The 25,792-nt window shown below is 51.3% G+C and overlaps 1 protein-coding gene across 1 annotated transcript in view; it reads left to right on the forward strand.

Moving 5' to 3' along the window:
- Positions 1–10,703: 10,703 nt before the first annotated feature.
- The window catches only part of NOS1 (nitric oxide synthase 1), a 175,719-nt gene continuing 160,630 nt past the window's right edge, over positions 10,704–25,792 (forward strand). Inside the window, exon 1 of the mRNA XM_059140981.1 lies at positions 10,704–10,724. The gene's annotated coding sequence lies outside the window, so the exon portion shown is untranslated. The remainder of the gene's footprint in view (positions 10,725–25,792) is intronic.

The following is a 25,792-nucleotide window of genomic DNA, read 5'->3' on the forward strand; positions in this document are numbered from 1 at the left end:
CAGATCGGAAGCGCCAAGCCAAACTGCGCAAATACATTCAAAGCCTCTCCTCAAATTATGTTCATTATAATCCAGTGGCTGAATTGAGTCATAGGACACAGACCTTCTTTTTACTTGTTTGTTTATTTATTTGAGAGAGAGAGGGGAGGAGCGGGCACAGTTGAGCAGAGGGAGAGGCAGAGGAAGAGGGAGCATCTCAAACAGACTCCGCGCTGAGTGCAGAGCCCGACATGGGGCTCGGTCTCACGACCCTGAGAGCAAGACCTGAGCTGAAATCAAGAGTCAGACGCTTAACGGACTGAGCCACCCAGGCTCCCCTGACCCAGACTTTCAACAGGATGGGGCCGTAAACTTCACCCAGACCAGGAAGTGGAGGGAAGTGAGGGCTTGCTGAACGGTAACTAATGCAAGTTATCGTAGCCTGGCCAAGTATCCCAGCCAGCCAGCCATAGGTGAGTTTTCTCCCTAGGGGTAATACGGGGTGATTAATACACCCACACATACGTACGTGCACGCACATGTACACATATACATAGGCACACACAAATATGGCTCTGCGTATTAACCACCTGCTCTGTGTCCAACCCACCCCTCCCCACCACCTCCCAATTCCATTTGACAGATGAGGAAGCTGGGTTCAGGGGATGGAGTAATTGACCCATCACAAGGCAAGAAGCCAGAGCTCATGATCTCTTGAGGACACACGCAGCACAGCGGGTCCCAGGTACCTTGGATGGCTAAAGCCCACTAAAGTACTTCTATGAAACGAGACCTCTTCTGATCTGGAAAACCAGCCAGTGAGGCAGGGAATATTCCATTCGTCCAAGAGCAGAAAGAAACAGAGGACAACTCTGACTCGGGCTCTAACATTGTCAACCCACCTTCTCGAGGGCCATTTCCTCCCACTCACCACAGTCAAATTGGGAGGTGAGCACGAGGGGACCCATTTTTATAGATGGGGAAACTGAGGCTCCAGGAAATCAGAGTCTCATGTGGTGTCTTGGCTTCAGTCCTGGGCTGTAGCACTCACGCGGGCTGTGTGACCCGGCTGGACAGGGATGGCGACTTTCAGAGCCCTGGTTCATTTGTGAGATGGGGATAATACTTGCTCTACTTCAGAGAGCTGCGCTCAGAATTGAAAGCAGGTAAGTAAAACACTTCACACCGTTCCTGGCATCAACAACCAATAGACATTATTTATTTCAAGCCCAGATCTGACATTTAGCCCTGGGACAGCGTTGACTTGGGGAGGAGGTATGGAACGAGACCAGAACCTTCCATCTTTATTGCTCCTATTTCAAGCAGAAGAGAAGGGGCCAGAGTCTTCCCTGGGGCCTGGAACTAATTGATTGTCCTGGTTCTGGCTTGTGGTCCTCTGTGGCCGCAGGGCCACCATTAATCAGGCACAGCAGGTGTTGAAGTGAGTGAGGGAGGCCTTGCAAGTCAACGGAACTGAACAGCTCATTAACCTCCGTGCACACGCTGCAGGGGAAGTACCTGGGAGCCAGAAGCAAGGCGCAGAGGAGGCCACCCCGTTGTCCAGGTAGCAGGGACAAGGGTTTGCAGACCCTTCTGGCCCCTGGGTTCCTCCTCACCTTTGCTTCAACTGAGACCCTCCATAGCCCACCCTCATCTCCCATCTCCCACCAGCTTGTTCCCAGACACGATGCTAAGCAAGTTACACTTGTCATCTCATTTAACCGTCGCCGTGGTCCTCTGAAGCAAATACTTCATTGTCCCCCTTATGCAGATGTAGCAAACTTGAGTCTCAGAGAGGCCTGCCTGAGCCAGAAGCATCCTGATGCCTAGGCAGCGGGGTAAGCCCTAGATTTGCATTCGAGTCCGGGCTATAAACCACTTAGCAGCTCTGTGACCTTGGGGAAGTCACTTTGTCCCTTGGAGACCCCGTCTGCTCATCTCTAAAGTGGGCATCACGACAGTGTTTCCTTCATGACTCAGTGACATGGCACAAAATACTTAGTGTTTAGTGCAGGGTAAGCCCGCGGGGCATATTTTAGTTTGGGATGTTCTGGGAAACAGTGTTGGGACTTGGATGGGGGACAGTGTGGAGGGCCTCAATTGCCAGGAAGAGGCGTTGGGGCTGGGCCTGATGAGTGGTGGGAATCCGGGGTCCCAGTCAGTGGATGGGAAGTGGTCAGACCCATGAGTCCCATAGCTTCCCCCCCTCCTGTAACAGGTCCTGGGGGAAGGATACCTCCTGGGCCTTTCCTACATCTTCCAAGATGCTCCGAGAGGTCCAGGCAGCGCCCAAAGGTATGGGCTTTGCAGGAGGTTCAAGCTCCAGGAGGAGTGGAGCTGGGCAAAGAGGAGGCCCTAGTCCCTGGCCTACAACCTCTTCTCTTGGGCTTACAGCTTGCAGGGGTGTACCCCCCTCAAACCCCCGCTTTACCTGCTTTACCTGCCAGAGCTGATCTCTGTGTGTTCACATGAACACACACACACACACACACACACACACACACACACACACACACACAATGGCAATCAGCCACTTTCAGAACGCTCAACTTCCCACGGCTCACCCACATGCCCACACCCCTTGGTCCCCACGCTCACTCACCCCCACTCCCCCAACCCACCCCTTCCCTCTGGTTGCAGCTGGATACCTGCAAGCCTTATTTGACTACTGCCATTTGTGTTGCTAAGACATGCCTGAAGGTCACGGCTTGTCTGAAGAACCCAGGATCATTGCTCCTGGAGTGGGCCGTGGGTTCTGGGGCTGCCGGCAAGCAGGCAGGCTGGGACTTGCCTGCATCCAGCTCTGTGCCGTGTTGTAAATGTCCCTGCCCTTCCAAGGGCTCTAAATCACTACAGTGTCTGACAATTGGGTCATTGTTTCCCCTGCACCATTTATAACTCGGGAGGCTCTCCTGGGGGTTTACGCTCATGTGAAATGCCACCTCAGCCACTAATGAGCCAAACAAGGAAAAACACAGTCTTGGGCCCCAGGAACAGTGGCTTTAGCCGGTGTATGGAATTTTCCTGAAATATGTTCATGGCAGGTAAATGAGTGTGATCAAAAAGCAAAAGGGCACTGGGTGAAAGTAAGTTAAGTACGTTTCTTTGCTGCAGGACTTGTCAGAGCTTTTAATATGCTCACGTACCTTATAAACTCTCCCAGAGGGGGCTAGAGGATATAGATTTCCCAACTTATCTGTCCCAGAACCTTGTATCTTAGGGGATTCCTGTTGCATGGAATGCTTTGAGAAACACTGGTCTCAGCCATGGAAAAAATTCAAAGTATATTCTTGGACCCTGGCGGTTCATATGTCCTGGACCATTAAATGAGAAAGAAAAAAAGAAAAAACTTTAGGGACACTGGTATATTGTCTCAGATTTTTATTTTACAAGTAAAGACATCAGAAGAAGAAAGCAAAGAAAGCAAAACACAAATATGATTTCTGCAACTTATTGTCACCATTGTTTTATAAGAGAAAGGCTATTATTAACAAAAAAAATAAAAAATAAAAAATAAGGTGACCATCATTTGAGGAATAAAATTCAAATACACTTGTATTTTTCTCATTTCTCCAAAGCCCTGTCCATATGCAGCAGGAGTCCATATACAAGCCATATACAAGTGTTTGGGGGGGGGGGCACACCAGCTTCGTGTTCAAGTTCCAAGCTCTGGAGTTGGAAACCAGGGCTTTGAACCCAGCTCTCCCACTCAGGAAACTTGGCCCTGAATAATTGCAGTTAGGGGTTCCCCTCTCTGACCTCCGAGTGCCTTTGCTTCTCAGGCTGCTCCTATGACTTCTTGGGAAGACTGTCCTTGGGATGCTGGAGAAGCTTCCACATCCTTCCTTGGCAGCCGTTAGCGGTGACGGGTGGTGTAGAAGCCAGTCGGAACCCTTGAAGGAGGATGACCCTTGAGGTGCAACTTATACTCCAGGCTTCCCACCCCGCAGTGTCACACTGAGGCTGGGACCTCCCCTGAAATAGCCCCTCCCTCACCCCCTCCCCTACCCATCTCCCCTGGGAATGTTTCCTTAATAAATAGTAGCAGGGAGCCTAGCTCCTAATTTAAGAAAGGCTGATATTTGCTATTCTTCCATTGCCAATGAAACCCATGTGTCTTTGGGGTTTGCAGCAGCTCTCCCCAGTCCAGAAACCCAAGAGATCAGTTTGGTACAAGAAAGACCGACTGTGGAGTCCCGACCCACCTGGGATCTCAGCCGAAGCTGCAGACTCAGCCTCTCTGCAAATGCCCTCCCCACTTCTGCCAGGGTGACAGGGGCTGGAGCTTGAGGCTCTGGAACCAAGTCCCCTCTAGTACAGGGCTCCCCTCCCTCTGACTTTTATTCAGAAAGAATGGAGCTTCAACACCTCCAAAAAAATATCTTAGGATTTTGATTTATTTTTTCTTCCTCTTTTTTTTTTTTTTTTTTTTTTTTTTTAAATTAACGTCTAATTCCATACCAGCAGTGTGACTGCAGGGTCGGGCTTGGTGGGGAGGGGGTGGGCAGCAGGCCTGCTGTGTTCTAGTCCGGCTCTATCCTGGTTCTTGGTTCTATGTGACACTCTCCAATCCTAATGAGATCTTTTTAAAGAATGGAAAGTCAGATCTTAAGGAACTTTTTTTTTCTTATTTTTCAAAGATTTAATTCGTTTATTTGACAGAGAGAGAGAGAGAGAGAGATCGTAAGTAGGCAGAGAGGCAGGCAGAGATAAAGGGGGAAGCAGGCTCCCCGCTGAGCAGAGAGTCCAATGCGGGGCTCAATCCCAGGACCCCGAGATCATGACCTGAGCCGAAGGCAGAGGCTCAACCCACTGAGCCACCCAGGTGCCCCAGATCTTAAGGAACTTAAGGAACAATGGCCAGAAGATCTTCAGGAAACCAGAATTTGCTCATTGCTGATGCCACTTTGGCCAGGATGCAGATATGAAACACTGCTGAGTGATGTCCCCTGGACACTGACCTGGGGGGGGGTAGATTGGTCAGTATCACTCACTGATATCCTTTGCAGTTACTGTATTGAATATGAAATTAAGTCCTTTTATGGCTGATTTTTAAGTTTGCATTTGCAACCTACTTGAAATGATATTTGCCTCCATTGCTGATTTCTCTATCTCAACGTAAACATTTAGATCAAAGGACTTAGTGCTGTTTTTCATTACAGCAGGACTTGGCAAATTACAGGCCCCAAGCCCCATCTGACCTGCCACTTATTTCTGCACAGACTGATTCTTATATTTTAAGTGGTTGGGGGAAAGTGGGAGAATATTCCATGACATATGGAAATTATATAGAATTCAAATGTCAGCACCCATAAATAATGTTTTATTGGAACACAGCCATGCCCAAGGTATGGTCTGTGAAGCCAAAAATATTTACTATCTGGCCCTTTACAGAAATTGTTTGCTGACTCCTGCATTACAAAATGGTCAGCACTCTCTAGGGAAGGAGGAGACAAGTCTGTTCATCAGGGGACAGTGAAAGGACATCCAGCCACAGTGGATTGGGATTGGGAAGGTTCTTTCCCAGATGTCAGAGTCCCTCTTTTGCTCTCCTAGCAGCCCCTAGCAGCCCCTAGCAGCCCGGCTGCTGACCTTCTCTGCACCCTGCAGGTGTATGCATCCCCAGTAGCCCCTGGGAAGACAGCCCTGCATGAGTCCACCTGCCCACCAAAGCTGATTGGTTCAGAGGGGTGGACACGTGACCCATGCTGAGCCAATCAGATTTATTTCCCTGGGAATTTGGAATTCTGACCTGGGATTTGCAGGCAGGGGTTGGGGGCTAGGTAGTATTAGGAGCTAAATGTGTTGCTCAAAGAAGGTCTGAGAACTTCTTCTTACTGACACCCCCCCGCCCCAGCAGATGGTTTCTTCTTTTCCTTGATTCCTTGGATTCTCCAGATGCTCTATATTCTAATCAATTCTCCCTCTTCCTCTTTCTTCAAAGCTTAGTTAGAATCGTTTTCACCACTTGCAAAACAAACAAACTTGAGGAGTGACCTGGTCTCTAGCCCAGAACTCTGCTCAAGATCCATATGATACCAAGTCAGGTCTTAATGTCATTTCTCCTCGCAAAGAGGTATTTGTTGCAAAACTCCAGAGCCAAAGAGAAGAAGACAATTACCTTCTAAGTAAATTAGAAAGATCTGAACAGAGCAGAATATGACTAAGGTTTATTTTTAAATATAAAAGAAAATTGTTCAAGATGATTTCTGAGGCAATTCCATTAAAGATTCCCTTAAACTAATATTTTATTAGGCAAGTTGTTGAGCCTATTGGCGGTTCAAGTTTTTTCATCGTTGTCAAATGCGGATATGACATGACCTCATAGGATGAATTTCAAGACTGATGCAAAGTTTTTGGAACTTTGAAATATAAAGAGGGTTGGACAGGAAAACAGTAACACACTGTGGAGAAAGAGCAAGGACTTCACAGTCAGCCAGACTTAATGCTGGAATCCCAGATCTGTCCACTCACTAGCTGGGCAACTTTGGGTCAGTCGCCTGACCTCTCTGAGCCTCCATTTCACCATCCATTCATAACATGGAGATAATAGTAGTCTCTATGCCACAGGGTCATTGTGAACATTAAATGAGGTGATACATGTAAACCACTTACCACAGAGCCAGGCACGTGGTAAACCAGATACCTGCTGGCTATGGTGAACAATTTTATGATAAGCCACCCAGATGAAGGTCAATGCTATTTCCAATGCATCTCTTTACCTCCATTGCAATCCTGCAGTCTCCACCTCCCCCAAGTCTGTGAGCTACCTGGTCCATCTTTCCCTTCTCATTGTCTCATCAACAGTTGAACTTTAATACTCAAGGCTTTTGCTGGAAGGAACTTGCCATCTCCCAACATGCTGGGAGAGGAGTGTCTCTGAGAGTTGAGGGGTTTTTGCCACTTCTGCATCCTTAACTCCCTCAGATACTTCTTTCCCAGCCTTGGGTGATTTTCTTCCACTCACCATCAGGATTTGTGATTACTCAAGAGGGACCTCCACAATCTTTACAGACACAGTAGCCAGGTCCATGGGGCATCAAGAGAGGAAGTTGTGCTCTCTGCCAGGGGCTTTACCCTCAATACTCCCACGACACTGGAAAGCTGTTCTTCCTGACTTGATGGCCAGTAGCCACCACATAGCGATTTAAATTTAAAATTTAATTCATCAAGTAAAATCTGAAAATCTGAGGCTCGGAGTCATGCAACTACGTGGCCAAGCCAGGATTGGCACTCAGTCCCCTGAGTTCAAACCGCTGGGTGATCTATTGTCAGTAGTAAAGAGAATATTCTAGTAAGAAGCCGTAAGAAAACAAGGAGGGGACTGCCTTGCAAATGAGCTCCCTGTCAAAGTGTCCCAGTGGGTTGTTGTAAAGGGGACTCCAGAAATCGGGAGAGAGTTCTGAAAAAGCTGGTTCATTTCCATCTCAGCACTGGGATCTTCAAGGACAGAAAGAACATAAAGGAATCACCGGCCAAGCAAAAGAGAAGCGTAATGAGAAAAAAAAAAAAAAAAAAAAAAAAAGAGCATGGCAACCCACAGTCTCTGTGAGCTCAGGGACGCCTTACCCACTGAGCTGAGAATATCTTACCTCTTATCCTCATTCTCACAGTCAACAAGACTTTCCAGGCCTGCCCAGTGCAGCCATTGGTCAGATGTGGCCATGGACACCTTGAAATGCGGCAAGTCTAATTTGAGATGAAAGTGGTATTACCCACCGGATGTCTAAGGCGTTCAAAAAAGTCAGGAAGAATGTAAAGTATCTCATTAAAAAATTTTATATTGATTACACGTCGATGTGATTGATCATTTTTGACCATACTGGGTTAAAGAAAGCACTTTATTTTTGTAAAGAGTTTATTTATTTATTTTAGAGAGGGAATGGGACAGGCAGAAGGAGAGAATCCTGAGCAGACTCCCCTCTGAGTACGGAGCCCGACTCGGGGCCTGAGCCGAAATTACGAGTCAGATGCTTAACAGACTGCCCCACGCAGGTGCCCCTCAAAAAAAATACTTTATAATCGGTTATAAAGTAACCTGTTGCTTTTTACCCTTTTAATGTGGCTGCTAGAAAACATATGGCTAGATCTGGGGCTCACGGCGTATTTCTACTGGATGGCACTGCTCTAGAGCTGGGTGCCGGTCCCTGCCGTGTGCAAGAAGGCACAGAGCGGGCCCGGAAGACTGGGGACAGCCGGCTGGCGAGCCCAGACAGAGGACAGGCGCTGGGTGTGTTTCAGTGTGGACAAGACAGAAAAGCTGGAGCTCGGTCTTATGGCTTAATTACACAAGTGAACAGGCCATTTTAGCACGAGGAGGTAAGTGCCAGGGTAGGGGGAAGCCTGGGGTGCGGGAGCTCAGAGGAAGCACCTGCCTGGGTGGGAAATGGTCTCGGAAAAAGCTTCCAGGGGAAGGTGATGTCCAAAATTAGGCACAGAAATCAACTTGCTTTTCCAGAACCCTCTCCCGATTTCTGGAGTCCCCTTTACACAACACTGGAACACTTTGACAGGGAGATCATTCACTCACAAAGCAGTCCACTCCATGATTTCTCACTGCCTTGTACCAGAATATTCTCTTTAGGAGTAACACACACTGCCAGGCGCCGGGATGCCATCACCTGAGCTCGGAGCCCTTGCCTTGCCATCCTGAGAGTCCAGTCTGTACCCTGGGCACCTGCCCCACGTCTGGTTCATGACAGCCCCATGGCTGACAACCTAGCCAGCTGCCTGCTCCCTTCTCCGCTTGACAAGCCAAGCAGGCTGAGTCACAGGCTCAGCTCCTCCCAAACCACGTGGGGCCTGGGTCTGGGCCAGAGGGATGAGCTGCCTGCCAGGGTGCCCGTAAGTCAGACCGAAAGGAGCCCATGAGCCTCACTGAGGATTAGACCTAGGAATGTTCTGGAATCCCACACTGTACCTTGGAGCTCCCCAAGGGGCAGATCCAGCGGAGAGACACGTTATTCTATCAGGAAGGAAACCAAGACAGAAGGGATGGGGGCCGGGGGGGGCGTCCTGCCTGAGAATGCTATTACAATAATTATTATTGCTATATGTTGTCATGGTTAATTTTTAGAATGTGCCAGCTTCCTCTGCACGGGGACCTGTCCACCCTGCTCACTGCTACATTGCCCTGTGGTCCTGAGTTATCTAGCACATAGTAGGGGCGTGAGTTCTTCTATTGAGTAAGTGCGTGAACAATAACCACCTGTTTCTCAAGGACGTACGACCAGGAACTACATAATTTTTTGTGTGTTCTTTTATGTATTGTCTCTCCACCCCCAGGGCACAGACTGACTCTATTTTGCCCATCATTATGTCCCCAACACCATGACCCGCACATAGTAGGTGCTCAGTAAACAGTGTTGACTGAAGAGGGGGCTGCTGGGCAGTTTCTCCTTTGCCCTCACACAGCCCAGGTGGGGAGCGAGGAGGGCTCCTCTGCACCCTTTGGAGATGAGAAATTGAGACCCAGAGAAGTGAAGTGACCTCTGAAGGTCATGTGGTTGATGCGGCACAGAGCCAGGATTTGGACCCAGGTGTGTTATTACAGACATTGCGTGTGCTCTCACTGCCGGGTCTCACTGCCTCTGATGGTAAGGGGAGACAACCAGGGGTGGGGGTCGCTGGGCAAGGCTACTGGGACAGAAGAGGCACCATCTCGGCAATCCCCAGTCTTGCCCAGTGAGTCTCAGTCACGAAGTACTTTCCATCTGGCTTCCTGTTGGGTGCTCACCACGGTGGCAGCAAAGCCCAGAGAGGTCGAGTCACTTGCTCAAAGTCACACAGCAGGTTCAACACAGGTCTTCTGACTCCACTTCCCAATGTTCTTTCCCCTTAAACCCCAGTTCTGGCTCACTTGGAACCCTACTATAAGCAGGGTCGCACGTGGGTCAGGAGAGAAGGCTTATGTTCCGGCGCTGGGCTTGGCTTTTCTGGGCAGCCCAACACATCTGGTGACAGATCCAAATACCACACCTTGCTGTGTGCCCTTGGGAACTGCCTCCCCCAGCCACCTGATCTGAAAGATGGTGGCCTGCTTTGCAGGTTAAAATCCTTGACTAGGTATCTCTCCTGCTGTGTGACTGAGGGAAGACGTTAGCTTCTCTGAGCCTCTCTTTCTTCACCTACAAGGTGGAGTTAATAAACACCCATCCCTCAGAGCCCCGTGCGGGCCCCGTGCGGGGCCTGGCATATAGTAAGTGTTCAATAAAAGGTGGTTTGGGGGTTCCTCGACGACCACAGCGGGTGGCCCTCCTGAGGATCCAGCCGGCCGGGCCTGGCCACGGCCGACCCAGGGCACGCACTCCTGGCTGCCCACAGCCAGCCAGGGAGAAACCTGAGCCACGCTCCTCCTGGGCAGACGTTGTCACTGTCCCTGCTGTCTCTGAAATGAAAAGAAAGGTCAGAGCCTAGGGAAGCAGGGCTGGGGTGTGCTATGGAAGCAGCGGAGGAGAGGCGGGGAGGGGTGGCCCGCGGCCACCTGACCGCCCTGGTCTCTCCAGGGGAGGCCTGAACCGGCCAGGCCTGGGTGCAGCCCCCCTGCCCAGGGCTTGGCCTCCCTGCCGGGCAGAGCCGCCTCCCGGCCTGCCCCTGGGGAGGGGCCACCTGGTGTCAATTAAACCCCAGCCACTCGGCCGCACCACGCCAGGCGGCTGATTAGTGCCGCTGGGCTCTCCAGATGGGGAGCACCGCCTGAGAGGGGGTGGCCGCCACCACGCCGGGGCGAGGCCTCTCCGGAGCCGGTGAGTACCGAGCAGGGGCCCTGCCCCCCGGGACAGGCGGGCGTGGTGAACCGGGCCCGGGCATCTCGGGAAGGGGCCCTGGTGTGGTTTGCTCTCCTGGGGCATTCTGGGGCCTCCCAGCATCCCCGTCCTCCATAAGGGTACCCCAGGGGGCCCAGTGCCAGCCCAGCATCTCCCCCCCGGACCGTGCAGCTGCTGGGGCCAACCCCAGACCGTGGCTACAGGGAACCTGGTGGGTGAATGAAGGACCAGTCGGCGCAGACTGAGGCGTCAGGGTCCCAGCCGCCTCCTCGTCGCGGCAGGTGGGGCTCGTTCTCTGTGCTGGCCTGTCTGGGCTTCGAAGGCCGCGTTCCTCCAGCTCTCGGGATCACGCTGTGGGGAGGCCCCATTTGCTTGACTGGCTGGAGACCCCTGCAGGAGGCAGGCAGGGGGAGGCTGCGGCCCCGCAAGCCCAAGCCTAGGAGGAGGCCTCTGGCTTCACAGCACCACGTGTCTTGAAGCCTGGTGGGGGGCCAAGTAGGGCCCTGGCCCGGGATCCACAACTTCTGGGGACGCCGGTCCAGCCTGCAGGCCAGGCAACACTCTAGGGGCTGAGCCACCTCCTGGTTCCCGGAGGGGAGGGGTGGGGAATCAATCCCAGCAGTGGCAAAGGAGGGAGCAGCCACCTGCCCATGGCACAGCGCGAGGGGCTGGAGAGGGACAGCTCCGGCCCTCCAAGAAATGAGGGGACACATGACATGTCTCTGGCTCTGCACTGTGAACTCTGAGCCTCATCTCCAGGCTGCTGGGTGTTCTGTGATCCAGGAAGGGGGGTCCCTCGTGACAGGTGGTATTATCTCTTGGTGGTACCCCAGGGTGGTCTGTGGCCACCGTCTGCTTGGGGTGGAGGCAAGGTGTGTTTGGATGGGATGCCAGGGCTGGGGGATGCCAGGGGCTGCTGGCTGTGTGTCCACCCACTTGTGCCACCTGGGCTGCCTCTGGAAGATGAACGGGATCCCTCGTGTGGGTCTCTGAGCCTGTGCTGGACCGTGGCTGCAACGCGTAGGCTGGGGCGGAAGGATGGGTCACAGTAGAGCGCTCTGTGCCCATCGGGGCATGGCCACGTGTCCGCGTCTGTGCATGCGCGTGAGGTTATATGGATGCTAACACCGCGCAGGCACCCCTGGGTCACCGCGCTCTGCTCTTTCCAGCACAGTCCGTCTGGGGGGGAGCATTTCCCGAGGGCCTAACCGGTGAGCATACTTGCAAGCCAGCCGGCCAGTTTCCCCATTGCATACCTTGGGGAGACTCACTTGCTGTTTTCCAGACCCCTTTGCCCCTGGCTGAGGCCAAGCTGGGCCGGTGGCTGGACTCAAGCCTTCCGTCCCTGGAACCCATCTCTGTGACTCTGGGGCGAGTGGGAAGGTAGGGGGGGCAACCACAGCTGACACCCGGTTATTATCCAGGGAAATACTGTATCTGGTTCATTTCCCGCCATAAATATTCATGACCGGCCCCTGTGCTGGGACTCCGGCTCAGAACCAAGACTAGGGCGGCGAAACTAGAATTCATTCATTCTCTCCAAAACGTTTATGGAGACACACCTATCCTAGACGCTGAGCTTATGTGGCAGAGCTCGAATCCACGCATTCCTTCACGCCTGCCTTCGCTCCGCGACACTCACCGAGCGTTCGCTGTGCACAAGCTGCCTTAGACACCGGGATCCGGGAAGTGAGAAATCATATTCTCTACTGACTCTCCCACGTCTAAACACAATGCGCCAGAGGCTTGAGAAGCAGAGGAACACTGGGGTTCCTTCTCTGGCCCTTTGCAGCCAGGGACAGCAAGGGACGAGGGCTCTACTTAGCCATGCAGCTGCCTCTTGGAATGTCCCCACTGTCTACCTGGGGTTAGTGGCTTTCACTAGCACCCGGTGATCATGGCCATGATACATGGTGTTGGGTGTCCGAGACACACAGAGACAAGATAAACTTCACGCACATCCATGATTGAGCTGCCTTTGCCAAAGGAGGGTATGATAATTTTGGCAGTTAATTTCCAAGTATGCCCAAAGCGCTGCTTGGGTCATGAAAAAATCTTACAAGATACCCTTTATGACTTTTCCAGGAGCCAGGCACTCATTTAGAACATTTCATGATCAATCTTATTGAATTCTTACCTAACCTTCTCAAGAGGCAGCTCTGTTGTTTTCCCATTTGATAGGTACAGTAACTGAGGCCAGGAGGGACTAAGTAACTGGCCCCAGGCCTTTCTGACTCCAAAGCCTGTGCTTTCAACCTCCAAACTTAGAGCCCCCAGTTCATGGGGACCTAAGAGGATGTATGTCCACACACAGAATTTGGACAGGGCAGCATGAGGGAGGGTGTGCCCCACGTCAAAGGAGAGGGGGTGCGGACAGACAAAAAAAAAATTCAAGACAGCAGACCGGCTTCTTAGTCTTTGCAGTGACATCGCCCTTTAGTCCAAACAAAACCTCATGGAAATAGGTCAAACAGAGCTGTTCCGTGGGAAACACTGATCCCTAGGCTCCCCCCGTCCCTTGCCCTTGGGGGACCCCTGAGGGCCCTCGGTGAACCCCTGAGGTGTGCAGACAGCTGGCAAAGCACTTTGGTATGATGTCAAAGCCGGCCAGGGTGAGCAGGGCAGGTGAGGTTACCTGGTAGGTGATGGTAGAGGCGGCTTTGGAGGGTTGGAGGGGGTATGAACAGGAATCCGGAAAAGCAGACGGCCATTCCGTGCATATCCATACATTCAGCAAATGCTCACTAAGCTCCTACTCTGTGCCAGGCATTGGTCTAGGCAACAGGGACGGAGGGGGGACCACAGGGAACCAAGCTTCTCCCTATGGCCAAGAGATGATTCTCTGCATGACCTGACCGAGGAGGCCTGATCAGAGCAGAGGCTTTGCACAGAGCATAGGAAAAATGGCTTGTTCATTCAGTAAATACTCATGACCTCCAAATGCCTTGGCACTGGGGTCTCAGTGATCATCAGGCTTGTCTTTGCCTTTCTCAGCTCTGAAGCAGAGCCTGAGACGTGATAACTGGGGCACCTAGTTTCTGGAAGGAGAACTTTCTAGAAATTGCAAGCGAGGAAAGCAGGAGAGGGCCGAAGGGGCTTAGTAAGGCTGGGGTCTCAGCAGGAGATGCCTCAGCCGGATCCCATGAGGAGGTGTGGAGTGAATTGGACCAGAGTGGATCCCACCTGGAGGCAAAGGGAGGCGGCCTTTGGTGTGTATCCCCTTGCCCATCAGTTACTGGTTCTCCAGTTTGGGCAGGTGGTGTCATAATCTCCCCAGCAAGAGAGCTTTCCTATATTGAGCAATATTCTAGAAAAAAGTCAGCAGCTGGGGAATGGGTGCATTGGCCCGGCAAAGGGGGCCCGGACAAGGCACCAGAATCATCTACCTCACTGCCCCTGGGTGGTTCCTGGCCCAGCGTGGGAGACAGGCAGTAAGTGGACAGCTGAGGAAAATATGGAGGGTGTGCTGCCCCAGTGGAGAAGCACAGAAGCTGAGGGAACCCAGGATGGCGTGCCAGACCCAATGTGGGCAAGTCAGGGGAATGCAGCATCGAAGACTTTGGGGCCTGGGTTCAAATCCTAGGACTGCCACCTGCCGGCTCGAGACCTTGGGCCAGTTATGTCTCTGCTGGAGCTTGTGTTTGCTCAGGTCTAGAATATAGATGCCACTTGGCAGGATCTGTGTGGGAATCACACAGCCCCGTTCTGGCCCATGGTAACTGATGGGGGCCGTGCTGGTGAGCATGTGTGGAGGTCATTTGGGATGGCAGAATGGCTGTGCTCCCGAGGAACAGTGTCCTTTCCTGCAAACTCCAAAAGCACCTGGGAGGCCCTGGTAGATGAGCTACCAGGGGTAGGTCCCAAATATTACCAGCACTTTGGGTCCCTCAGGAGGAGGCAAAGGTGGGATGTGTGTGGACGGGGCAGAGTTGGCTCAGGGCTTGACCGAGTGCCCAAGAGGGCAGGGCACTGGGGCTGACCCAGGGGCAGGCCTCCTTTCTCTCCCCATGCCCACTCCGGAGCCCAGAGCCTTGGGCTGAGCAGCCTGTATCCTTCCCTAGGTCTCTCTCATTCAATCATTCATTCATTCATTCATTCACTCCCTTAACACCCACTGTGTGAGGCACTGGGGATGCATTCCTGAATAAGGCAGGAAGGACCCCTACTCGGAAGCTCAGAGTTCACAGTAGGGAGGTCACCGAATGCCAAGGTTAGGGATCAACAAGAGAGACATTGTCAAGGACCGGAAGCATTGGGCAGTTTCTGGGCATCCTGGGGCAGAGCCCGGTGGCGGGACTGTGAGGACGTGAGCTCAGCATGGGGAGTGGGCAGGGAAGGCGCTCGGCTTTCAACCCAAGTTCAGCTGGGAAGGGGTGGAGGGGACACGGTCCTCCAGCTAGGAACTGTGTAATGGAAGAACATGGTGTGTGCGTGTGTGAGGGTGTGTGTGTGCAGGGCTGTGTATGGAGGACTGAGGTGGGGGTGTGGGGTGAGTGTGTGCGTGCAAGGGTGCACGTTAGGGAGTATCGGGAGGTTGTGTATAAAGGTGTAGGGGTGTTATTTATGAGAAAGTTGTGAGGGTCTGTGCATGTGTGTGTGGGGAACTACGTGCAAAAATGTGTGTGAGAGTGAGTGTGTGTGGCTATGAACGTGTGGGGGGGTGGTATACATGTGAGGCATGTGTATTTAATTGTGTGTATATGGGTGTGCGAGGGTGTGTATGAATTAGCTGGCACGCATGTGGTTTACACACAGGTACAGTGATGTGCGAGAATGAGTGTGTGAGGGGGTGTGTGTCTATCTGTGTGTGAGTATGCATCTGTTCGTGAATGTGTGTGTGTACCTGGGAGTGTGTTCTGTGTTAGTGCATTTTCTCCAAAATCTGGATTCTTAGAGCTAGAAGAGTCTTGAAGCTTATTCAATGCATACTTCCCCCTTGACCCCACTGTCCCTGGGACCCTCGCCGCAATCCGGTAAAAATGGCTTTGCCCCATTCCACAGATGGGGGAACTGAGACCCAGAGTCTCGAAGGCGATGGCAGTGTTGCTAAGTCACGGGAACTGGTCTTGGGTCAGATGTCCGCTCTGACTACTCATTTCCATATCTCTTCTACCTCGGGTGCTTATGGAGGTGACTAGATGCGCGTTCAAAGCCCACATGCGTTCATTGTATTATTTCTTTCCTCCTTTGATTCTATTACTTTCTTTTTGTATCTGATTTCTCCCCTGGGTTCCACTCCACCGAGAATAAATGAGACCGTAACTTTAACATCCCTCACCTCCTGCTCTGCCAAAATGCATTTTAAAAATCACTTTTCAATTAAGAGGAAAATTCTTATAAAAACGTTTAAACCAAAGTGGAGTTCATTATTCAAGAAAATACGGTTAGGGGAAAAAAAAATTGGTTAGTGATGCTCCCCATGATTCCCCAAGAACAATGCATTATAAAGAGACATTTAATGCTTACAAGGGAAAACAAACGATCTCAAATAAAGACCAAATATTTTCACAGAGTTAAGCCCCAAAGCAGGGAACACAAATTCAGTCTTCTGCAAGCCGGCAGTGCTGTTGGCCAGCAATTTCCATGGATTCAGGGGACTCTCTCTTGCCCTGGATCCCCATCCCTCACTGACTCCCCAATGTCTCTCTGACTCGGCCCTGTTACCGTGACTCTCATAGTAGTAACCTTTCGTGTTCCTGCCACTTACACCTGTCACATCCCTGACCCCATGGCTCCTCCCACCTGCTGCGCAGCGCTGGGGGGGTGGGGGGAGGCTGGAATGGTTCCTTGTCTTCCTTAACATATAGAGAGACCGAGAGGTTCAGAGAGGTTAGGTAACCTGCCCGAGGTCACTCAGAGTTGTGTCTTTCCAGCTGATCTGTTTTCCAGTCCAGAAGCTTCCTCCTGACAGCATCATAGAGCTCCCGTGTCTCCCTCCCAGGTGTTTCTCCACTCTGGTTGGCCACTGCATCTCCATTTTCCTTCTCCTTTCTTGACCCAGATGTAGGAGACAGAGACAAGAACACCAGGAGAGGGTATTTTTACACCACTAGACGTCTCTTCCCTAAGCCCCGTGAGACAGAGTAGTACTAGTCTTCCCAGGGCTCACCATGCATCAGACACTGATCAGGGTTTGGGGGCTGCCGTGGGCCCCTGGCACACCCCAGCCTTACCTCCCGCGGCTGGGAGCTAGCACACACTAGGTGACGAAAATTGAATAGGCACGGAGGGCCTGCCCCCGGCAATCAGCAGGATATGGGGACTGGGGGCTAAGCACTTGGAATATTAACTCCAAATGCACCACGATTTTTGAACAATGGGTTTGGCCCGCAAAATGACATGTGCAAACAGAGTACTTTTAAAGGGCACCAGACACTGCGTTCCCAGCACGGCCGTGAAATACTTGTTTTACGAGGCAGCTTCTGCGCGTGTAGCAAAGCAGCAGGTATGATGAGTCTGTCACCTTAATAGCACAGTAAAACCAAAACGAATCCACAAATTAGATGCAATCTCAATGCAAAACAAATCCAATTTGAATTCAAAGCCTGTAATGCAAGCGGGCAGAGCAGGGGTTTACTGACTGTGTGAGCGTAGGACATGCTGTCCAGAGGGGCTTTCAGACTTCCCCCAGCCTGGAGGTAGGCCCCACGATGCCCCGTTTCCTGCCATTTCTCCTCTCCACACCCCGCTGCGATCCTCTGTCTGCACAATGTGGCTGGCCTTATAGCCAGGCATGGAGAGAATCGTTCCCGTCTTACATCCGCAGCCTTTTCTTACCATTGTGCTGTGATTAAACAGAGAGGCTCAGCCCAGGTGCCACCATAAACAGAGCGGCCACCGAAGCCAGGTGGCAGTTCTTAGTGATGAGATGGTTATCGGGGAGTCCAGGAAGGGCTGGTGGTAATGTCCTACAAATAACAATGCAGTTCTAACTCTTAAAAATGATCACCCCCATCACAGTGGTATACAACCCCTCAGGGGACCCCGATTGCAGGAACTCGGGTGCAGGTGCATCAAAGCTGGGAAGCCCAATTGGGACGCAATGGTGGAATGAAGGTGACATGAATGCCAAGAGTGCTCCAAGGGCTAGAACAGGAGGGAAGATTTGAATAGTGTGCCAATGCAAGTGGGCAGGACATAAGCTTGCTGGTCCAGATGCCCAGGGAACTGACACGGCTTCCCTGAGCTTCTCAGAGCCCCAGGAAACCATGAGGGTTGAGGAAGGAATCCCCAGGCAGCTGGGCAAGGAGAAAGCCTCAGCTGGGCTGTTCCCAAGGGTGCTGGGATCCTGGGCTTTACTACACTTGATTTGTGGGATCCTCGATTACTTTATTGGTTATAGAGACTTCCCTTTATACTGGGCAGTAGAGATGACCCCTTAAGGGCACAAGCTGGGGAGTCCAGCGGACCACAGTCTGAATTCTACTCTATGCCTTACCAGCTACAGGGCCTTGCGCTTGTCCCTAAACCCGTCTGGGGATGTGTAGCCTAAGCTGTAAAAGGGAAATCGCCTTTGTACCTTCCTATGGTTGTTGTCATGGTTGAACTCAACATCGTTTGCGAAGGGCTTGGGGCAGGGTCCAGATGATGTTGTTACATGATGGTTATCACTGTGCCAGCCGTATTCCCTCATGCACCTGCTCTCTGCCTCTCCATCTGCCTGGTCCTAGCTTCCCTCAGCACGTGGGTCCTGCTCTCTGCCTCCACGACTTTACCAAATGCCTTACTCACCCCCCAACTGTTCTCCTCTTGGTTGAAGGGGGTTCTCAACCTACTTCCTGCCATGCTGGCAATCTGGGAAAGCCCACAGACTCCTCCGAAGAATATTTTTCAACGCAAACAAAAACAAAAACCAAAAGACGCGCCGGATTGAAAAGAACAAAGTATATGGACAACGAGCTATCAAAATTTTACCTTAAAGAAACAAACATAATATGATAATAAGCATGCTTCTCCATCGGTGCATTAGCAAGCTCTGAGTGTAGCCAGTTCTCTCGTCTTGCAGCACGGATGTGCGGAAATATCTCGAACCATTTACAACAATGATAAGGCGATAGAGAATACCTATGATTTTTGTCAGTGATAAAGGCACAGGTCTGTGCCTTTTAAAGTCACACCACCGTGCCTTTTTGCCTACGTTTGTCAGGAAAGCAAGTGCTGAATTTCAGTGAGGGGTTAGTAAAATAAAGATGTAATTATTTTTCCTGTCCAAGTTCACGGCCTCTCTGAATTGTATCCATAGACCCCTTGGCTCCAAATCCGGTAGTGTTAACTGCCTGGGCCATGGGTTTGGCTCTTGGCCACTGACTCTATTAAGCTACAATTTATCTCTGTTCAAATGTTACAAATCTTTAATCTAAGCACACACGCGTGGTTAAAAAAGTAATCAAGGGTAAGAACAAGTCTTGTCTTGGGAAGCCATTGCCCGCCTCATCTCTTCCCTTCGGCCTGCTTCCCAGGGGCTCCTGTTTCTGTGTTTTCCAGCTGCCCCCTCTGTGGTTAACTGCAACTCTCTGATATTTAATGATTCACAGACCTTGGATCTTATCTACAAACATTTCCCACCCTGTCCTCCCAATAGAGGTCTATCACTATTTTTAGGTTTACATCGGTTACCTTGGCAACGTAAAGAAATGCCTTCACTCTACGACTTCTGATTTCCTCAACTACAGGCAGTGTATTCTGACTCCACACTCTTTCAGATACATGTTGGCTGTTTCATCTTCCTTTCCGCACCTCCTTTCCCTCCACTGGCACCATTCATAACCCACTCTTTTCAATGTGAGGTCCTGCATACCTAACATCATTCTAAGCTTCCAGAATGTAGGGATCTGGCTTGGTTTCTCCTCTATCCCAGCACAGTTCTTGGGACATAGTGGGGGGCAGTAAGTCTGTGTCCTGTGCACTGCCCCTTGGCTGTCATATGTAGCCCCTACCCTGGCTGCCTGTCTGGGCAATGAAACCCCCCCCCCCCCCCGCCAGCCACCACCATGACCAGGGGACAGAGAAGGACTGATGCAATGCAAGCTTCTCCCTCCTGACTGACCATAGGACATCATTGCCCATAATTATGCACCATAGGAATCCTCTCCTGGTCTTGGGTCTGAATTTCCCACTAGAGCTTCAAGGAAGCTTCTTCGGGGAGACTGTTAATGACTGTCTGAATCATTAGCTTCCCTCCTGCCAGGGCCACTGGATTCTCAGCCAGGCATAAAATGGCTCTGGGAGAGGAAACAGCAAGACCAAATTTCAGAAGGAAGAAGTCATTTCAGGATCTTTTGCAAGTTGGATGACTTGCCTCCTGTGTAGTGTTCTTGTTCAAAAAGGGAATCCATTTCCTGTGAGAGACCTTTCTAGAGCCTGCTGTCTTCACTCGGGGCTCTCTAACATCCACCCAAGGCTTCCCAGGGTCTCAGGATGGGGTCCAAACTCAAGCTCAACCCAAGGCCCTGGACTCTAGCCGACTCATTCATTCCTACCAGCTTCACTTCGCCTGATCTAGTCAGACAGAGTCCCCACAGTTCCCCAGCTCAGCACACTTTGTCTTGCCTTCCTCTGTGCCCAAGAAAAGCTGTTCCTTCTGCCTGGAAGGCCCATCTCCCCATTCAGTGTCTTCTCCGTGGCCTTCCTGCCTCAGCTGAGATGTCACTGTGCCTGACTCCCCTAGGTCTTGTGCCTTTCCCTAGCCTCTGTGTGCATCCCAATCATAACCTATAGCCCACCGAATCGAGACTGCCTATTTGCTTATTTGTATCCCCCTCTAGAATGTAAATTCCTTGGAGGTGGAATCCATATGTCCCTTAGTGTTAGGTTGCAAGAGTGCTTACGACAGTGCCTGGAAGGTAGAAAGTGTTCAGTACCTATGTTCATGGTAGGGTATACGTGGATAGATGACCTGATAGACGTGGGAATAGATGGGTAGATAGATGGATGGATAAAGGAAGAAATGGACAGAGAGATGAAGGTTTGGGTGGATATTCAGATGGATGGAGGGATGGATGGATGGATGGATGGACGGATGGGTGGATGGATGGAGGGATGGGTGGATGGATGGGTGGATGGGTGGATGGATGGGTGGATGGGTGGATGGGTTGATGGATGGAGGGATGGGTGGATGGATGGATGGATGGGTGGGTGGATGGAGGGATGGAGGGATGGGTGGATGGATGGATGGGTGGGTGGATGGATGGGTGGATGGAGGGATGGAGGGATGGGTGGATGGATGGATGGGTGGATGGATGGAGGACTGGAGGGATGGATGGATATTTAGATGGAGGGAATGAGGGATAGGTATGCATGTGAATGAAAAGGTTAGTGATTGGAAAGACAGACTGTTGATGATGTTTTGGTCCCCGATAAAGGTATCCATAATAAGAAATGCCACAGGGAAAAAAACTTCATATTTCTGTTATCCTCAAATTCTGTCATGGATGGAGACATCAAAGCTTGTGCCCTATTGTTTGACCCTGTTTCATGGAGTGCTGAGTGTAAGTTCATGTTTCAACTTTTCCCAGCTCTGCAGTAACTCATGAGGGATATTTCATTCATTAATGTCTCTCAACCTTCATGGAACCTATACTTTTATAGAGTGAATTTGGAGCCCTTAATTTAAGATGTGTGTTATCAACGGTATAAGCAGGACTTCCTTTGAGTCTGTTGTTCGGCAACAATATTTCCTAGGGATGTACTATGCCCCAGCGACTATGGTAAGTGCTAGGGATGTGGAGATGGAAAATCACCCCCTTCTTGGAGTTGACAGCGTGGGAGACAACGGCCGTCAATGCTGCTGCCACTGGCTAGTTGGCTAGTTGGCTCTGTTGCTACTCTGACTAGTAGGAGAGTGGAACATAGATGGAGAAAGAAGGAAGAGTGTCCTTGACAGGAGAAAGTACGAGAAAAATACAATACCCCCTCATGGGAGGTACATGTTATTAGCTTCACTGTATCAATGTAGAAAGTGAGGTACAGAGGGCTTAGCGGGCTAATTCAAGGTCAGCTAGTGGATGAATGTCAGAGCCGGAATTCTCCCTGTGTCGAGGGCCCAGGCTTTAAAGAACCACACAGCCCATGGCACAGGCGCAGCAGAACACGAGAGAAGGACCCAGAGAGGTCTAAGTCGGGGTGGAACTCTTCCTGGAGGAGAGGCAGAGACTTTACTCAGGGTGGTGGGTGCTCTGCAGACTCGAGGGGGCTCGTTCACAGAATTGGAGAGGAGCTGTCCTGTGGTCCCTGATACCTCAGTGCCTGGTGAACTCCCTGGTGTGAAGCCTGAGCTGAGACTCTGTCCAAGGTCAGGACATTCCCCGTTAGGCTACTTCGTTCCATTGGATCTCAGAGGCAGTACAGAGCTGAGAATGGGGCCCAGCTTGGGGTCAGAGAGACCTGAGCTGGGATCCCAAGCCTGTGCCAGCCATGGGACAGGGAAGTGACTAAGCCTGGTGTTGGTCTTCCAGGTTGAGTTCTCAGAGCCTCTGTCTCCTCATCTGGAAAATGGGAATGATGGTGTCTATTTTGCCCAACTGTTAGTACAGGGACGATGTATGTCAGCCCAGCACATAGTAGGGCTCACTAAATGGTGGGTCCCTTCTCCTGGCTCTTGGGCACAAGCAACCTGCTCAGATCATTCTCGGAGATCTTCCCTTTGAAGACATAGAATCCCTTTGAGAGTCTGAAAATAGTTAGACACTTTCTTGCTCTTTTTTTTTTTTTTTTTAAGATTTTTAAAATTTATTTGACAGAGAGAGATCACAAGTAGAAATAGAGGCAGGCAGAGAGAGGGAGGGAAGCAGGCTCCCTGCTGAGCAGAGAGCCCGATGCGGGGCTCAATCCCAGGACCCTGAGATCATGACCTGAGCCGAAGGCAGCAGCTTAACCCACTGAGCCACCCAGGCACCCCTGGAAACTTTCTCTCAAAAAAACCCAAAATATATAATCCATCTTGAATTGGGTGCGTCATCTTAGCAGGTTGGCACGCCAATGCGGGTACAAGGTCAGACCTCCTGATCTTAAGGCCAAGGTGTAAGTCATATAGTTACTCACATTAGCATTATGGTGATTTGGGATTTTGGAAACCCAAGGGGCTATAGATGAAAGTCTCTCTATGGATAAGCAAGAAAATGTAAAGCATCTGTGAATTGTTAAAAAACAAAAAAACAACAACAAAAAAGCCCCACTGCCATTGTTTGAACATTTCCTGTGCTTTGAGCGTGACACAAAGACTCTTACGTGGGTGAGCATTTTCTGAACAAAGTCATCTCAGCTGTGATCCCCATTTTATGGATGAAGACACGGAAGCTCAGAGAGGTGGTTACTTACCCAGGATCATTCAAGAAGAGGCAGAGCCAGGATTCGAACATGAATGCATTTAATTTTCATAGTCGTGTTTTGGTTAAGCATCTGCCTTTGGCTCAGGTCATGATCCCAAGGTCCTGGGAGCAAGTCCCACACTGGGCTCCCCGCTTCTCCCTCTGCCTGCTTCTCCCCCTGCTTCTGCTCTCTCTCTGACAAAAATAAAATCTCTAATAGTCGTGTTTCTGATGTGAGAAGACTAAGGTGGCCAGTCGCCACTCACACCCCAAAGACCAATGTAGTAAGTCGGCATCCTTGTTGGAGCAGAGCTCGCGGGGCTAGATCAGAAGCAGCACGGTACAGTGAAAGCCCCCACCTCTCTAGTAAGACCCCTGAGGTGGCCATAATGACCTTCCCCCTGCCTTGGACACACTGTGTGGGCTGCGCGCTGACCCGAAGCTCCCTAAGCCCATTGTTCCCAAAGCCTCCCAAGGTTCCCAGCCTGGAGATACACGGGCTGCTCTTCTGACAGTGGCCGGGAACAGCGGAGGGCATTTTAATGACAGCACACGGGCATCCTTTAATCGGAGGGCCAGTCTCATTCCTCGAATTCTGCGACTGTCTAATAATAGGAGAAAGCACTAGGCCGTGTTGTCATCGGAAATTGGTTGCCCAATGCTTTGTCTCTTGGAAGGGAAGCAGTAGTGGGTTTTTCTCTGCCATGACTTTGATAGGCAGAAAAGCACCAGGCTGACAGCCTGATGGCCGTGTCCTCCCACACAAAAGGCCGAAAGACCCACCGAAATGGACAGCTTCAGTCCCTGTCTGGGCTTGGCCGCCATCCACAGGGGTGTGCCCAAAAGACCAGCTCATGCCGATTAGAGCCCTTGCCAGTGGACACTCTGTCTCCCTCTGTCACCTCCACCCACGGAACGTGGGAGATGCATCACAACACAAAGGAGGAAAGAGGCAGCCTGGAAATGTACCAAGTCGGTCCCTTGCTCAGGCCCGGAAGTTGGGGGTTACCAAGCCCATTACTGACATCTCTGAGCACCACAGTCCCTCTACTGAAATGTGGGGGGCAGTATCTACTTTGCAGTTGGGGCGCGGGGCAGGAGCTGTCTTGAATAAGAGATGTGTTCGTTTGCTTAGAATGCCTTAATAAGCTCCTACAGACGGCAAAGCTTAGATGGTAGAAATTTCTGGAAGTTGGAAAATCAAGATCAAGGCGCTGGCAGAGGTGGGGTCCTTCTACGGGCCATGGGAGAGAATGTGCTGCCTGCCTCTCTGCTGGCTCTGGTGGCCTCGGGTGTTCCTTGACTTAGAAGTGACATTCTCCCTAACTTTACTCTGTATCGTGTTCTTCTCTGCGTGTCTGGCTCTTCACGTGTGCTCTCTACGGAAGGACACCAGTCATACTGAAGGGGTCCCCAGACCCCAGGGGGACCTCATATTAACTGGAGTTAGGACTTCAATGTATGAATTAGAAGTTGGGGAAGTGGAAGGCGGGGGGTCGGTTTGGGCACCTCCAGCCACGAACCCCCACAGGAATCAATCAGTGAGGTTTAGTACCCAATTAGCCGCTTTTAATTCTCATTCTTCTTCTCCTTCTTCTTTTTTTTTTTTTTTTAAAGATTTTATTTATTTGACAGTCAGTGATCACAAGCAGGCAGAGAAGCAGGCGGAGGTGGGGGTAAGCAGCCTCCCTGCTGAGCAGAGAGCCTGATGCAGGGCTCGATCCCAGGACCCTGAGATCATGACCCGAGCCGAAGGCAGAGGCATTTACCCACTCAGCCACCCAGGTACCCCTTAATTCTCATTCTTATCTTTACTTCTTGCTGAGGGTTGAACAGTGTCCCCCAAAAGATATGTCCAATTTCTATTCCCCCATACCAGGGAATGGGAACTTATTTGGAAAAATGACCTTTGCAGATGTGATTAAATTCAGGATTTCATTGATGAGATCATCCTGGATGTAGGGTGACCCCAAATCCAGTGACTGGGTTCCTTCCTTCCTGGAAGCCAGGGAACACCATGACTTGCCAGCAAACCCTGGAAGGGTGCGGATAGCAAGGACCCCCCTTTCCCCATAAAGTGTCACAACCCCCTATGACTCTGTAATTATTTCCCAGTAAAAAGTTGTGGGTTTTTGGGGGGTTGTTTTTTTTTTTTTTTTTTAAGAAAAAAGAATAAGATACACGTGCTCCTGAAGGAAGAAGAAGAAATGGGAGAGGCAGGGAATGAATGCCCCTCTAGAAGCTTCAGGGGACGTGTGGGCCTGCAGGTACCTTGATGGAGGACTTCTGGCTTCCAGGGCTGAGGGACAGTAAGAGGCTGTTACTTGAAGCCACCAAGTTTGTGACAAATTGTTTTGCAGCTGCAGGAAACCAGGACAGACGTACTGTGTAAGTTTACTATGTGCCAGAGGGGCCGCCGCGCTAGGGGGCTGGGCAGCCACTGGCCCCCATTGCCCCCTGGTGGGGGAGCGGTTCACCACCAGATTCATCAGCTCCCCCCACCCCCAGTAGGCTGGAAGCCGAGGGTCCTCTGGGTGAGAGGCCCAGCGTGCGTGGGGGGCCCAGCTAAGCCCCTGAGGGGCAGGGGGGCAAGGGCATCCCCTGAGGGCCCCCCACACGGGGCCCGGGGTGTGGTCTCCCTGCACGTCCATCTGCAGCTGGAGTGTGGTCTTACCTTTGGTCCCCACTGGTCAGTGCCATTGCTGGTCACACAAGGGCATATCACCCATGTGGAGAATGCAC

Source organism: Mustela lutreola, chromosome 11 (genome assembly GCF_030435805.1).
Source record: "Mustela lutreola isolate mMusLut2 chromosome 11, mMusLut2.pri, whole genome shotgun sequence".
Classification (NCBI taxonomy): Eukaryota; Metazoa; Chordata; class Mammalia; order Carnivora; family Mustelidae; genus Mustela; species Mustela lutreola.